Source organism: Polypterus senegalus, chromosome 6 (genome assembly GCF_016835505.1).
Source record: "Polypterus senegalus isolate Bchr_013 chromosome 6, ASM1683550v1, whole genome shotgun sequence".
Classification (NCBI taxonomy): Eukaryota; Metazoa; Chordata; class Cladistia; order Polypteriformes; family Polypteridae; genus Polypterus; species Polypterus senegalus.
Window position 1 is genome coordinate 34,498,632 of NC_053159.1, and position 17,097 is coordinate 34,515,728.

A 17,097-nucleotide genomic window follows, 5' to 3' on the forward strand; every position below is an offset into this window, starting at 1 on the left:
TCAGACAGGCTTGTTAGGCCATGCACCTCCCCCTGGCAGTGGCCATGGAGCCCAACAGGAATGAGTTCTGGTGTTCCAAACTATTGGCCCTGATGCAACCCAGAGGGACTTCCAACAAGTGTTCAGGAGGACGAAGTGTCCATCCCATGACTACTCCCCCAGATCCAGTGTCAAAGGGGCATCCTAACTGGGCAAAATTATGTTAACACTAATGGTACTGCTATGTATATACTTATATACAATTTTTGTGGGCAATTTATGTGCCATATAGGGTACATTTGTTGAACATGATGGCCAACAGGTTAAGATATTCTAGTAGATCATCTTGCACATATGAAGTATGTTTTGTGAATAAATTGTTTGTGCTATTCAAATGTTAAAATAATTTTGACTCACCCTGTATGTGTATACAGTATATATACTGTATATATATATAAGCAAATTAATTCTCTGAAGGTGCCTTCATAGTAATATACGTGCAGTCAACAACTCCAATTACATTTGGAAAATCGGACGTTGCTGTGAATTGCACTTTATGTTTGCCTGTTCAACCACAGTGTAAGGAAATTTTTTATATCTGATGATGAACAGATGATACCATCCCATACAGCTGGCATGTTTTGACTCACTGGTGACTGAGAAATGCCCGATCGGTCAGCCAGTTCATGTTGAAAAGCTCCTGTGGCTGAAAACCCGAGAGTGGACAGAACTTGCAAAGGAACAGGTAGAGCACAATTCCAAAATGTCTACCTTTGTAAAGCCGGTACCAGTTCAGCACACAGCTCCAAGAGGATAGCTCTTGGAAATTGAAATCGACTCAAACACCAGTCATCATTAGGGGACAAGAAATCAGTATGATCTCTAAATACACACTCTGTTCTAATTTTTCCATTTACAATGTCTTCCAACAATGCTAAAGTTTGGCCATGCACCATTATATTGTTACAGATTGATTACAATCAAATTTGTAAACAATATGCAATATGCAAACGCATAATTGATGTGAATCTAAAAAGGAAAGGGAAACCATGCAGAAACAGTAGCACTGATTTGACCCTGGGTGCTGCCCGTTTACAAAACCAAGCAGAAACATGCGTATGCATGGTCTGAGGCTGCCATGAAAATGTGCGTAGCATTACGGCAAGTTTAGTTTTTACACATCTCAACGTGAGCGTGGAAATGGACGTGCGCAACATTATTGTGCGCAGGCACCGTTTATACATAAGGCACATGATGATTACATTTGAACAAGCGAACCTCCTTGTCTGGAGCTGCACTTGTACTGGTCTCTTGGCTATTTTCCTTCAATGGAGTGATGCTGCAAACACCATTCCAGGTCTGGATATCAGCTTTGCAATTCTTCTTCCATTGCTACATGTTTTCTGCCTATGCACTTTTACCACCAGCTCTGCTTCATAAGCCTCACTTGAAGTCAGTGTTGAAGTCAGTGACAACTCAACAACACTTTCCCCACCATCCATGAACTGGACGTTCCACCGGTGTCTGCGTAACCAGGCCAATGGGCCTTATCAGATTGAGAAGCAGTAGTTGTACTGCAGAGGTAGCAGACTTTTAGCTGTCTTCCCTGATATTAGCCTTTAGACTCTCCAGCAACTCGTCCAAAGTGCCAAGCAGGTCCATTGTGGTCTTCTGAGCACTTTCTAAAATGAAACAGTAAGTCTTCTTTTCATCCTGCTTCTACAGCTGAGTTGTAGAATGGATTTATTTGCTCTTGATGTGGCTCTTTAACATGTATCCTTTTCCTTAAAAGAACTGCTCGCTGTTGCCACCCTAGATACAGTTCTGTTTGTGACTTTGCAGACTTGCAGTTTTCATTAGGGCCCCTGCTGCTTGTGATGGAATATCAAGTCATGGTAATGGTGGCTCAACTCTTGCTGGTTCAACTTCTCAGCGTCATTAAAAATGCATACATCAGAAACAGCAGCAAAAGTGGTACCCGTGCGTTATTAGTGTAATTTAAAAAGGAATCAAAAGACACGTTTCGGTTCTTTTAACAGTACTAAATGAATCCATGATGCGACTGATTAACCCACATTATTTGTACAATACAATGACTCTGTATTTTTTTAACCGTTTGTGTTTAAAACGTGTCATGAATAGATCCATTCTCCACTTTAAACCATGTAAACTATTGTCTCGTGATGTTTTTATTTTTGTGAATTTTCAATGGATATGCAACATTATATCGCTTTCTGTGGACATACATTAATTTATATATTTAATACACCAGCACAGAACACAAACGATACTTCCTGTGATTTGAGCTCCTTTTAACTCCGCCTCAGGTCTTCCGGTAGATGACGTAAGTGTGCGTCGCTTGCGTGCGGACGTGCCCCTTTGGAAGTGAGGGAGAAACCCCTTGCTCTGAGCTGCCAACGCCCGGCGCAGAGACACAAACAGCGGCGAGTTACGGTAAGAAATATAGGCGGAAAACGGTGGCTAAAAAACGCTTCGAAGGAACGGTGAACTTGGGATTGTTTCGGAAAACTAACGGTGTGTCGTCTGTGGGTTTTGTTGTTTCTCTGTGCTAACATTAGACTAATATTGACGAAAATGTCTTCCCTACAAGCACCCAGTAACATAGGGGGTTAAATGCTAGGAGGCTGAGCATCGGGTTTGCCGCCGGGTCTCCCGGTCATCGGTCACCTGGCAAGACTACGGTGTGTGCTGAGGTTTTAAGCCTAGAACATTTGTCCCTTTTGTCAGTGTGGTAAGAGGCCGATGTGTCAGTAACGAAATGGCGAGAGATGAGGAGAGGGAGGAAGTGGTGTAGGAAGCAGATTAAAGAGGCGCTAAATCATGTAGAATTGTCCGTTTCATCTATAGTTAAGAATTAAAGCTACACTGTTTAGTAATATCGAAAGAACTGGGTCCGGTGAACCTAGAGGAGGAAGCGAGTTTAAAAGTAAGCACCGGAAGGGAGTGTGACATAGTCTGTAAATGCAGGGCTCGGTCAGAGAAGCTTGGGGCGACTGTCGAAACGCCCAGCGAAACCCTTAATCATCGGGACTAAAAACAAAACTATAAGTGAGATTTCCAGTAAATGACCGATCCATCCTAATAAGTCCATTAAATGTTTTGCTGTGCGATGTCGACCGCTGTCATCGAGCAGAATTGCTGGCCCAGCAGTTTGGTATCCTCCCACCCCCATCGCTGCCTTAATCTGATGCGCTGAAATGTGGTGAATAGAGTTGATCTAGCCACCAAAGATGCGGCCAGACGACATGTGTAACCTTAAAGCCAGTGACCCCTTTATGTGCAATTTTAATTTTCATATCTTTATCTTACCTGTTGGCGCATAGCCTCCGTGATGAACTCGGTCGTCAACATTTGCCTAGCAAGACGACATTTCATTTTTGTGGTTAGTTTGATTGGCAACCCTTTCTTTTTGTTTAGGCTACATATACAATAAGAAATGTTAATGCTGATCATTACAGCATAATTGTATAAATCGAAATCACTCACTCATTTTACTATTGTATCATTATTGCAAAACTAGTAACTGTATAAAATCACAGTTATGCTAAACTAAAAACATTTTCGTTTAGTTCTGTTAATGTTGTGAAGTATTCATGCTGTTTTATTATACTGCGTATAACATTAGACATCTTTCCATCACTTGCATTTTTAAATGATGTATATGAACTGTAGAGCAAATTGACGGACTACAGTAGAGTGATACTTGATTATTATATTACCTAATACAGAAGAAACTAGTTCAATTCATGTTGTTCAAGTTTCAAACGTTAGTAATTTTGTACAGATACATTTTTCATTACTGCCTTATTTAAATTCCAACATCAACTGCTTTGGGAAAAATTGGAATTTAAATAAGGCCATCAAACAAGAATTCAGGTATGTTGAGCATTTACTTGAAGTAAACCATTTTTAAATTTCGTTCTCATTGGTTTAGGAATGAAGTTTCACTTTATATTACTTTTAATATGTGAACTTACTGTAGTTTATGCCATTGTAGAAGTCTGTAATTTTAGATACTGGGAATGGCAGTATTTTTGATACTCTAATTTTCTTTTTTAAAACAACATTATAGGTTTATAATTCTTACAGAGTAAATCACTGTGTGAAATAGTTTTGGTAAATCTATTTTAGAATTCCACTTTTATTTAGGTCAAGAAGCTTTAATTGTGTTTAGTCTCATACAAAGGCAATATTGTTTCAAAAAGTGGATAGTTGTCAGCAGTCTCTATAGACTGTTGTTTTGTTACAACTAATAAGATTTTATGTGATGTTAAAGGATTTCTTAGTATTTAAAAAGAGACTGATTTTCAGTTACACTGTAAGCAATGTACATTTTTGTTCAGTAATGTTCATTTCATATTTGATGCCTTTGGGAAAAAATTAATATTGACAACCATTTTTTAATGATGTTATTACAGCTAAGGGTAATTGGTGTCCCAGGTGTAATAAGTGCTTAGCAGGTATTTTGCTGGGTATGGCACCAACTAGTTACATCTCATATCCTGTAGTTTGACTTAATATTAGTTTAAAATTCACAGTTTATTTTTAGTAAACATTTTAAATTGTCACTGAAAACTTATGTTCTGGTTATTTTTTTTATATCTTATACTGCTTGTGCATTTGCCAAATTCTTTTATTATTCTACTTTCTCATATATAAAATACATTCAGTATAATTACCTTTTCTCTAACATGTTTAATTTCATTTTATTTATTTTCATCAGATAACAGGAAGGTTTTACTTTAAGATTCTTTAAGTTTTAGACTAAGACAGTGTTTAAGTTAGTGTGATTTTAAATAGTTACATCCGAATTTCAGATTAGTAATATGATTTTTAGTTGTCGAAGATCTTCAGTTTATAGAGAAATCAGATGTGCATTTCTTTTCTCTTGTTTTTTTAAATCTCTGTTATCAATCAAACCTCAGCTTCCAACCACCAAAAATCGTAGTCTAGCTAATAGTTGCTTTTGCAACTGGGGGTAGGAAATTGAAGAGTGTAAAGAATAAGAAATGATAGACACGTGGAAGCTGGGAAATAAATTTTCCATGCACTGCCATGTTTATTGTTTCTGATGCAGAGAGGTTGTAAAATTTTGAATATTATTAATTCATGTGCTTTGCCATTCATTTGTGTTAAGTCAATATGACCTGGAATGTTTGAAACAAAGAATTAATCAGCAGCATATTTCAATAATGAAATTGTTCTTTAAAAGTATTGTTTCAAGTGCTAGACTAATTGTTTTCACAAGTATATACTACATTCAACGGAAATCATTTAATGTGGTTAGTTTGTTTTCAGTTTGATTTATACAGTCAAAAAGGAATTCTTATCTTCTATGTTTAATTGTATTGGTCGTAAACCTTTTCTCTGGTCAGCAGATTGTTGAATTTAAACTGTTTTCTGTCAGAGTTGTAATTGTTTTGATAGATGTCTTAAACAGAACAGAATGGTGCTATTTTGTTTTTTTTTGTTGTTGTTAAGAATTCTATTACCTTCATATCACCTAGACTTTGTAAAGTACTTATTTCTTCCAAGGTTTTACAAGCAACTAATGTTTGGCTTTCTCATTATTCATGCTTGAAACACCATTCATGCTGTTGACTTTCATAAATTTGTTTTGTGGCTAGTGTCCTTTGATTTGGGTAGCTTGGATGAAATTTGTGCAATTTTTATATAGAAAAAGATACACCACAGTACTGGTGGCACCTTCTGAGTTGCTCTTGTTTATATCCTTTGTAAAGTTTATTTTAAGTGACCATTAGATGCTTACTTGATGTTCTCATGACAGGTCTAAGGCGATGGTGGAAGCAGCTGTAACAGGTTGTAAAGCTTAAGCAAGTGCACATGTAGGAGCCTTACTTCTTGCTTTTAAGTTCTTTTTTTAAACGGATGATTTGTTTGAGTTGCTTTAGAGGAAAAAGACAAGTGTTTTTGTATCCGGTCTGCTTGTGTCTGCCCATTTCAAGTACTTTCATGCATCAAGTAAGATTACAGGTGATTTCATACCACTGGTTTCTGAATTAAAATGATTTTTTTTTTTATTGGCACGACAAAAGTTTTGTTAATAATAGTGTTAAAACAATGAGATAGTTGTGCAGTGTCTTGATGGGTGTTTTTTATCTCTTCTCATGCTTGTATATTTAGTTATAATAGGAAACTTGTCTTTTAAATAAGAGTTTCACAAGGGGGCATGCAACACCTTTAAGGAATAAAATTGAAAAAAGTTAATCTGTCTGTGTTAGAGTAAAGAAATAGTTTACCGTTTTTACATTTTTTTGCTTCTGGATGAAAACATGTTTGTGTGGTTAACTCTGAGCTGTGTCAAGTTGCCGGTTCTGTCCTAACTTTCCAGAGCAGTCCAGCATAGTTAGTGAGTTCCTGTGCAATGTTTTATTTTTATTTAAGCTTGCTTAGATCTTGTTTTATACTGATGATTTCCATGATATTATTGAGAATGTAAGCATTAGTCAGCCAGGTTGGGTGTAATGTTTAGAAGATTGCTGTATCAATGATTCAACAATTTTTTGTAGCAATAACATAGTCCATAGAGTTTCACAAGTCTAGATCTTTCAGAATGCTTCCAGGCTTGTACTGGTGCCCCGTCTATTGATCTGTCCAGTCAATTTATGCCTAGAACAGATTATCTTCTCACAGACATTGCATACTGATGAAATGCCTATATCTTATAACTTTATCTATTTAGAGAGAAATGAGAAAAGGCCAGTTTATACATTAAATGGGACATCATTTTTAGATCTCTGTTGAGGTCCTTGAAGTTTTAGTAAGTGTGTGGTTCCCAGTGTTCCAGTGCAGTGACGGGGTCATGGTGCTATAAAAAATTTTGACATACTTCGGATGAGATGTAAAACCGGGTTCCTTACTCTATATGGTCTTTAAGGATCGTTTAGCATCCTTTGAAAAGAGTAGGGTGTTTCTTGATGACCTGCCTAAGTTGCCCACCATGGTTTTGTCCATTCCGGCCCTTCATCATCCTTTGTCTTTAATTGGCTAACAATGATTTTCACCCCTTTACCACTTAATAGCTAGGGTATTTGGCCCACTCCATTTCCTTATTTCCAGATTTAAAGTTTCCCTCATTTTGTAAAGTTTTAAAATCTGTATGGTAATGCTAGGTGTCACTCTGCAAAATCTGGCTTGCATATCTTCGCTTTTTCACTGATAGTTTTGAGTGTTTCTTTAAAAAAAAAAAAAATCTTCTTAATTTGTTTAAAATGGTAAATATTTTCCAAACAGAAAATGTCAGGAGCCTGATAGTTTTTTGTTCTCCTTTGGTAATATTTCATTGAAAAAGGCAGATTTAACTTGACTTAACTTGAGCAAGGCAAGGTGTTTAATGGTAGTTTTTTTTTTTTTTGCTGTCGAAATAGGTTTTGGTTTTTGTTATGCTTTAATCTAGCACTTTCTGTACATATTCTGTGGTGACACCAATCTACCCCCCAAATTAGCAGATACAAGGAAAGTGGACACAAAAACAACACTCCAGCATCACAGGCCTGTGTTTTTATATTTTAGAAGGTGACTGTTGGGGGGATGTTGGTTGGGGCTGCTTGTCAATTCTTTAGAATAGAATTTTTTGATGGAAAATTTTCTATATTTAGTGACTCATACAGGTATATGACTGATGAGTTTAAGAAATGTGTTATGTTAAATGTGAGATGAGTTAATTTGCATTTTCATGTTTTTATATAGCACCATTTCAGGCTTTCTTTTTCTAAATGGCTTTAACCACTTTAAAGAGTCTTTTGAGAACTAGCAATGCTTATTTAGCCGTTTCAGCTCACACACATTTAACACACGTTTCGCTTTGTCCCATTTGTTATTTATTAATGGCTGTCTCTGTCATCTGCTGGCTGTGTAAAAGTCCCTTTTCTGTAAAGGACTACACCATCTAGATTGCATTTATTTAAAGTCTGCAGTTTTCATTTTCAATTTAAAGCAAATGTGCATGACTCGTAAGCACTTCATGCTTTGCAGATACACTATGAAAAATGTAAAAATATTAATTATGGGAAATTTAGACTAGCACATATGTACAAATATATTTGGAGTACCTGAAATATTTAGAATATGATTGAAACATATTCAAATGTAATAGTTTTGATGTAGGAATGTTTATCTTAATTTTGGTGTAATTATACCACCCTGTTGCAAATTTATTTGCTTTATACTGATAGTTGAAGTTGAAACTTCAGAATAAATTAGAACCTTACATTAATTACACTCAGTTTTTAAACCTATACGTTGTGATAAAATGTCACTCTTGGAGCAGTACTGCACATAGCTAAAAGTCGACCTATATATTTTTGGCAATCTCATTTGAGTCAGCTTCTCAATTGTTGGTACCCCTGGTATAGATGAGTAACAACTATTGTTCAAAAATCACCTTTTGGTTAATTACCTTAAGCTCACACTGTAAAAAAGAGAGAAGTCTAACCTTTACCTGAAGTTAATTTATCTTGAGAAAAAAAAAAATCCTCATCAAGAAATTAATTTTAACAAAACCACATGTGCAGTGATTATTGGCTCACCTGCATTTAATATTTTGTTTAACCTTCCTTTTGCTAATAAAACATCACTGAGTCTTTTCTATAACATCTTATAAGGTTGGAGAATATAAAGTGGGAAATCTAATACCACTCCTTTTTACAGAATCTTACTGGGCCATCCACAATATACTAGTACTGTACCAGAAAACCACCTAAAAGATTCAAAATGGTACAGTTTCAGAAGCAATTGGCAGCTTTCCTCTATATTTTCTTCTCTCAACACTCACTATTACAGTTGTGGGAAAATATCCATTTTCATAGAGTTCATTAAACAAAATAAAATGTTTTGATGCTATTGGAACTTTCATAGGGGACAATTTATTGCTTTGAGATGATTAAGACATCAAGTGGACCCACCACCCCTTATTACTTGGATGTGATCAGGGCTTCATTGGTATGTAGAGGGAAGTGGTATGTAGTGTTGCACAATGGCATGGTGCACCAGACAGACGTAAATAAGAAGGGAGGCTGTGGTGGGGGTTGGGGTTTTCTGTTACTTGCTTTGAAACTGTTTTGGGACCAGAACTGAGGTCCAAAAGCTAGCGTGTATACAAAATTCTAATATCAATCTAACACTATTCCTAGGTCCTGCCTTCTACACCCTACTCTTCAGCTCACCCCAGGTTTTCTATTGGATTTAGGTCTGGGGTCTGATACAGCCAAGGCAGAAGCTTAATTTTTTGTTCCTTTAATCATTATTGTGTTGACTTGGACATATGATTTAGCATGTTTTAGATCACCAAGATCTAAATTTTAAATCTCCTGTACCCCAAGAAGGTTCTCTGGACCTGAAAGAAAACCAGCCCCACAGTGTCAGAGAGCATCCACCATACCTGACAGTGGGGGTCAGGTTCTTTTTGGTATAGCCATTCTTCTTTTCACACCAAACCCACCTTGAGTGTTTTGTTGCCAAAAGGCACAGTTTTCATTTAGTCTGACCCTAGAACACATTTCCAGTTAAAGTTCCAGTTCTGTTCAACAAACTAAAAGCACTTACAATTGTGGTTAAATAACAGGAAAAGCTTTTTTTTTTTCTGGCAAGGAGGTGCTGTCTGATGGTAGCTTTGGAAACCCCAAGATTCTGCTTTTTTCTGTATTTCTCCAACAGTAATCTTTTTGGATTTTTTACCTCTCTTATCATCCTACCATTTTCAACCAGAACAATGTTTTTAGCTGCATTTCCCTGAATTATGAAGGTTGGATGCAGCATCATCCTTAACTTTAGGTATCCTGCACTGTAATGCTGGGTTTATACTTAACGTGACACGATGCATGTTGCAGAGGACACTCTTGTTACGCTAGCGTTTGACTGTTTATACTTGCGCGCATACTTTACGTAAATCTGGAGGAATCCAGCAGGTGGCAGTGCGAGATATTATCACGGTGAGAACAGGTTCGGCTTCTCTGTGTTGTGAATTGCCTGGAATACCCATTAAATTCCGATTACACCTTATCGAAATATCTCTGAAAAGGATGTTTAATGATTAAATCCATCAGTCCAGGGATGTGTCCATTCCAGCAGGCATTGGGCACGAATGAGGCAGAAACAATCCCTGGACGGGGCCTCGGCTTAATACAAGGTGAATACAAGCACACACATACACTGGAATCATTTTAGCAGCACCAAATCCCCAAATCTGCATGTCTTTGGAAAGAAACCGGAGCACAGTGTGGGAACCCAGCAGGAAAACGTGTAAACTCCAAGCAGGGAATACCAACGACGTGACTCCCTGCGAGACATAGTGGCGGAGCTGAAGCACTGCTGTCACCCCCATGTGTGTAATTATTAACAGTATTCATTATTTAAACGAAATTAACAATTTATTTGTAAAATGTAACATACATACTTTATTGCATTTCATCATGAAAGTGATATCAAGTATAAATCTAAAGATTCTAAATTTGCAGAGAGTTGGAATATCATACATTTAATGTAATCTATTGCTGCTTGCCGCTGCAGGTCAGGTCCAAGAAGCTCGTAGCGATTAAAAACTGGGATGATGTTTCCGACGGTCTGCTTTAATAATAAAGTAAACTACGAGGTTAAAGTGGACATTTTGAGATTAAAGCCAAAATTTCCACTTTAATCACAAAATACACGTTTTCACCATGACTTTAATTTTTTTCTCTGTGGCTCAAATACAGCGCTGTGCATTATGTTGCTCTTGTGATGTTGCAAAAAAAAAAATAACGACACAAAAGATGGTATGTGAGACTTTTAAAATGTATCATGTCATTACGATCGGGAATATGTGACGCTTGAATATAAAAGCACCACAAATGCATCTATATGTCGGCATTTTGCTTCACCGCATCGAACCATTCATCAAACATCGAAGTGCACATATCTATCCCGTAGGATCCGCATAGAGGCTTTCTGTCACGTGTACATAGTAAACAGAGACTCTGACGTCACATTCCAACTTTTAGCACGCTGCGCCCCCTGACTTTTTGCTGGTACTGCAACTCCCGCACGAGTTGCGTTAATTTCTGAGGACCTGCTCAGAGGACGCATCAAATGAATGGTGGGAACGCGTGGCAGCCATGATGCGTCAGCATATGCGTTCTGAGCGTAAAGTATAAATGAGACCTAAGGCTTTTAAGGTAAAGCTGAAAAAAAAATCTCTTCCATCACTGCTGTATTTGTTCTCTTATACATTTTTTGACAGTAACTTCTTTAATGTTGTATTTACCAAAACCCAAAAATGTGAATTTGTTTAGACAAGAAAAAATGTTATGTGTAACAAAAATGTGTAAATACTAAAACGTCAACATAAAAAAAGTAGGAAAGATATATTTAGTGTCTACTGTTGTACTGATGCAGATTTAGTACATGTTCTTTGTGTGATATGTTGTTCAACAGTCAGTAACACACAGCCCAGTGTCATAGTTGGCAAAGTAGAAACAGGTTTCTTTGCATACTTAACATATTTTTTTCTGCTACTTGCGCTTGAGAGGAGTAAAATGTCAGTGCCTACTTCTCACACTCGACATTGCCCATTGGGTTATTGTGGGCTACCACAGCATAAGGCTTTAGTGACTTACTTATTTCCCCTGACATAAACATTGACTGTTGAAGCATTGTGGGCAGTACTTGTCCTTCTACTTGATTGCAGTCATTTTATCTTTTTGCCCCACTGCAGCTTCACATCCACACACGACTGAATTCACCAGGCATATTGGTGGTTTTATCATACAGTGCTGAATGCATTAGTTTCACTATTTGTCAACATCTGATGACCAGTTTACATTGTTACCATTTTTGCTTGATTCAAGTAATCGCTCGGTTTGAGTTTCTTCTAAAACTGCCTTTTTTGTGTGGTTGAGGATTCTTCCCTATTCATGACTATTGAAGAGTTACCATAAAGTGGAAAAAGGCATAGATCTATTCATGATTTTTTTTGCAGCATTGTGTTGTTTTATCCTCTAGATGACAGCAGAGTCCTACCCTGAGAGATTTTCAGGTTTAACACTATACATTTATACGACTTAACCGGAGAGACACTCAGGCTTAACTGTTTTTACTCATATATAGAATTCTGACCCAAGACATTTTTGATTGACTGCTTTTTAATTACTAATCTCTCACTCAACTTGATCAGTTTGTCACATGATGGTTGTGTGTCTTTTACACCATGTTCTGGGTAATTTTCATTTGTTTCCTAATAGTATAATTCCTGTCCGCTTTTTGCAAGTGACATGCAAAAGTTCATAAAATGTATGTATTTTTAAAGGTTGCTAGTATTTTGTTCTTCTGTGCATATGAATTCTAAGTAAACACACATATAACAGTATTCTACCTTAAATTAATATTTAGTTGCATAAATTAAAATCAGTAGGCAAATAGTTCAGTCTGCCAGTTCCCCTTCAGTTTGATAGAAAACCCCCCATATTCTTTAACACTGGTCAGACTAGCTACCCAGAATTATTTGAGACTACACCTTCTTTTGGTTATGTGCTGCCTAGAACATTACAGGTATGCATTGTGGATAGAGTTTTTTTATCACTTTGGAAAGGCTGAATCGTGGTTCTGTACTTCTTTCTGTTAATAGACTATGATGCTGCACGGATCATTTTGTAATTGTGTTCTCTTGGCCTTCTTATTGATACATTTTTGTTTAGCTGCTTTATCTTTATGTTCCTTCATTCACAGTCCTTTACCTGTGATTTATTTTCAAAGCCTTTTTGAAACTTTAAAATTCCAATCTAGAATTTAAAATGGCATTGTACTTCAAGTATCCAAAAAAAAAAAATATGTTTGTCGTACATTGTCACAATCTGTTCCTCCCTTTAGCAAAGTAGGGCCATCATCCATCATCCCACTAGTGTAATTGAATATTTACTGTAATGTGTATTTATTGCTTGATCTCACAGAAACTACCAGTAGTGCTGGAAGTTTTACACAAAAGAAGCTTGCATTTTGCCTTGCTTCAGAAAACTTCAGACAAGAGTACAGGCTTTAACACATTAGTGTCACTGGGCTCTAGTTTAAATTGATAAGAACCATCATATCAATCCAACTCTGCAGAAGAGTGCATAAATTTGATCAATTCCAGTTTAAGCCTTTACAGCTCACAGACAATTCAGGAGTTCACAACATACTCTGTTAAAGTTGCTCTAGTATGGTGCAGGATATGCTTGCTCATGTAAATTTAGGAGATGTAAGCAAGGTGAGAATTGCACAGTCTGCATTCTCTGAATGTTTTGACTGCTTTCATGTGCTTATACTTGCATACTGTCAGTGACAATGCAGCAGCTGAGTTGGGATGTTATACTCATTCTGGCATCAGCAATTATAATATGCAGCTTTGAATTAGGGTAGGGTTTTGCATGATAGAGAAGCGATAAGTTTTGCTTCCCAATGTGTTTTTTTTTTCTTTTTATAGAGCAGAATTACAACAAATATTAAAGTTATACAGAAAATGGCACAGTAAGTGAACTTGTAGAGAGCTGAATACAAATGTTTTGCCATTCCAAGGTACAAAATCCGCTTTGTGTAATCTATAATTTAAGACTGCTTAGTTAACTTTGTTTCTCTATTTTTTCTTCAAGTCAGCTGGTTTCACATGCTGCCTAGAAGCAAAATAGATGAGGACAAATGATATCTCCAGCAACAGATTTGAGAATGAAGGCTTGGGCAGTCCAAAAAATATTTTACATGATGTTGGTGTTTTCTCAATTTTTACGAAACATAGACAAACCACTGAAAGTAAAGTAGTGGGAATGTTTTATGAACGTCAAAACATACACTTAAAATGTTGCTGCGTATTTTCTTAGCTTTAACTTTACATATACAACACATACACAAAACAAACACCTGTTAGTATTTAACATTTTTGAGCATCAGGAAGGAATTCGGCATACTTCACATTGTTTGTATGTAACTGTACTACACATGACGAAATCCAAGCAAATTGGGTGCTCGCACATGTTAAACTTGGTCTTTTTTAAATTTCCTTTATTCAGATATGCTGTTTTTTAATTCTAGAGATTAGAAGATGTAATATTTACATACATACTTTACAGTGTATAACTTTAGGTAGTTGCATGTTTTACAAATGAAACAAGTGAATGTACTATATGTTACACTGTGACAGTCTTTAAAAATGTCTGACTTATTTATGTATTTGCCTTTATTCAAGTTATCTTGCAAAAAAATCAGTAAGTTATGTTTGATTATCAGGAAATTACAAAGTTAACAAAACACAGTACATAATTTTACAGTAAAGCACTAGAAGCATAGACTATTTTTTTTTTCCAATTCTAAATGAAAACTTTAAAAATGCAGTTAGTGGACAATAGGGTGTATAGACTTGATATTCTGTTGCATGGGAGGCCATTTTAGAGTTGCTGATAAAAAAAATTACTGAAAACTAAAGTAAGTTTCTCTTACACTCAATCCCATGCTCTAGTTATAGTGATAATGTAGTACAGGTCACCTGAATAATTGTTTCCATTATTTTTAGGTAATGTCAAAAGTCAAATTATTAGCCAAATAAAGCACAGACTGCATGCTAAACTCCTGGTTAGCTGAGGTAGCTAAACTGAGTATTGTTAAAGCTGAACATTTTATTTAAAATAGTAATTTTAAAACTTGTATTAACAAAAGCATTTTTATATTGTATTTAATGAGAAAGCTACAATGGCATGTAAAAGTGTGGGCATCCTTGCTTAAAATCCCCATTACTGCTAATAGTTAAGTGAGCAGAAGATGAACTGATCACCAAAAGGTGTAAGGTTAAAGGTGACACATTTCTTTTCAGCATTTTATGCAAGATTAGTGTATTGCTTTTGTTTCGTTCCATTGTACAGTGGAAAAAAGCAAAGGAGCACCATGCAAATGTTTGGGCACACCAAGATATTTGAGGTCTCGGATAACTTTTACTAAGGTCACAGACCTTCATGAGCTTATTACAGCTATGGCTTGTTCATAGTCATCATTAGGAATCCCCATGTGATGCAAATTGGAAAGCTGTATACATTTTCTTATTCCTCAAACCTTGTACCAACAATCAGCAGCCATGAGCTCCTCTAAGTAGCTGCCTAGCATTCTGAAAAATAAAATGATGCTCACAAAGCTGGACAATGCTACAAAAATAGCAAAGCATTTTCAGGTAGCTGTTTTCCTCCGTTTGTAATGTTATTAAGAAGTGGCAGTTAACAGGATCAGTGGAAGTCTAGTTGAGATCTGGAAGTCCAAGAAACTATGCTGACAAAAGTGCTTGTTGGATTGCTCAAGAGGCAAATAAAAACCTCTGTTTGACTGCAAAAGACCTTCAAGAGGATTTATCAGACTTTGGAGTGGTGGTGCACTATTCTACTGTGCAGTGACACCTGAACAATTACAACCTTCATGGTAGAGTCAGCAGAGGAAAACCTTTCCTGCATCCTAGCCTCAAAATTCATTGCCTGAAGTTTGCAAATAAACATTTAAACAAGCCTGATGCATTTTGGAAATAAGTCCTGTGGACTGATGAATTCGAAATATAACTTTTCGTCTACAATATGTGAAGGTATGTTTGGAGAAAAGAGGGTGTCGAATTCCAGGAAAAGAACAACTCTCCAACTATTAAACATAGTGGTGGATAGATCATACCTTGGACTTGTGTTACAGCCAGTGGCACGGGGAACATGTCATTGGTAGAGAGTAGTATGGATACAAATAAATACTAGCAAATTCTGGAAACATCACACCATCTGTATCAAAGTTGAAGAGGATGCGTCTTACAACACGATAATGATTCTAGACACATCTCAAAATCTACAATGGAATACCTCGGACCGTCCCAGCCCCCCGACCTAAACATCTTTGGAATCTGTGGATAAATCCTTAAAAGAGCAGTGCATGCAAGACCACCCAAGAATCTTGCTGAATTAAAAGCTTTTTGCCAGGACAAATGGGTGAAAGTACACCAGGTAAGAACTGAAAGACTCTTAACTGCCCAAAAAGGTGTTTATAAGCTGTGGTAGATAGATAGTAACACCCCGTTTGGCAAGTATAAAGTATCTAAGTACTGAACATGTCGGGTGCCCAGACTTTTCCTTCAGGCCCTTTTCATTTTTTTTTTGGTATTTTGTACTTGTGAAGTGTGGAAATAAAAATGTTTTCTGCCTAAAATATTAAAGAAATGTGTCTATTACTTTTTGAGAGTAGTTCATCTTCTGCTCACTTAAGTATTCACACTTAGTCATTTTAAGCAAGTTTGACCACTGTAAACCAACATTCTGCTATGGATATTTAAAAGTTCCGGCTTAAATAGTAGTAAGTCATAGATTTTGGTTACAAGATTTAATCAGGATCGGGAGCTGAAGGCTACTTTAAGCATGCTGAAGTATTTAAAAATCTGTTCATTACAACTATAAGTAGTTATATAACAGGAAGCAGTGTGAAAGAAAAACCAGTGTTTGAATACATTGCAAAGGATTATGTTTAATAAGCTAAGACTGTCTTTGTTGACATTTGAATTTGTCATCTGAATTGTGGAGTGTGGCCACAGAGATCCTGCTCCCTTATCTAAAAAAAAAGATGTTCTTTCCTTTTTGCTCTCAATAGGAGAGCAGCCAGACCTAGACATAATTTTGATGGCTTTTACATTTCATGTTCCTGAACCTCATATAATGTAGTTTTTTTTTTTTTTAAGTATAGATACCCCTCTAAACATACAAATCTATTGTTGTTTAGTTGTGATTCTTCCACTGTTTTGTGCATACAGGTGTTTAGTTGTCATAGTTAAATTGTTTGTCAGATGTGTTAAAATATGTGTTCTTATGCAGGCAAGTGTATTTTTTTGATAATAACAACCAGTTCATCATTCTCTGATAAAAAATACACTCAAAAAAGTGTAAATTGTGCTTTTGAGTTGTACTTATCTTCCTGAAAGGTTTTTAATGTTTTACATTAAACATGAAACAGGGTCACAAATGTGTATAAATTTGTTTTTGTGTCACAAAAATGTACAGATTCCCAGAAAAGTCTGTATGATGGTAACTGAGGCTCTGTGTGCTCAGTAATGCACAGTAGTATGTGCTC

General features: G+C 36.4%; 1 protein-coding gene across 2 annotated transcripts in view; it reads left to right on the forward strand.

Moving 5' to 3' along the window:
* Nucleotides 1–2,328: 2,328 nt before the first annotated feature.
* The window catches only part of cdc42 (cell division cycle 42), a 57,157-nt gene continuing 42,388 nt past the window's right edge, over nt 2,329–17,097 (forward strand). For both annotated transcript variants that reach the window (XM_039755800.1, XM_039755801.1), the window contains exon 1: nt 2,329–2,433. The gene's annotated coding sequence lies outside the window, so the exon portion shown is untranslated. The remainder of the gene's footprint in view (nt 2,434–17,097) is intronic.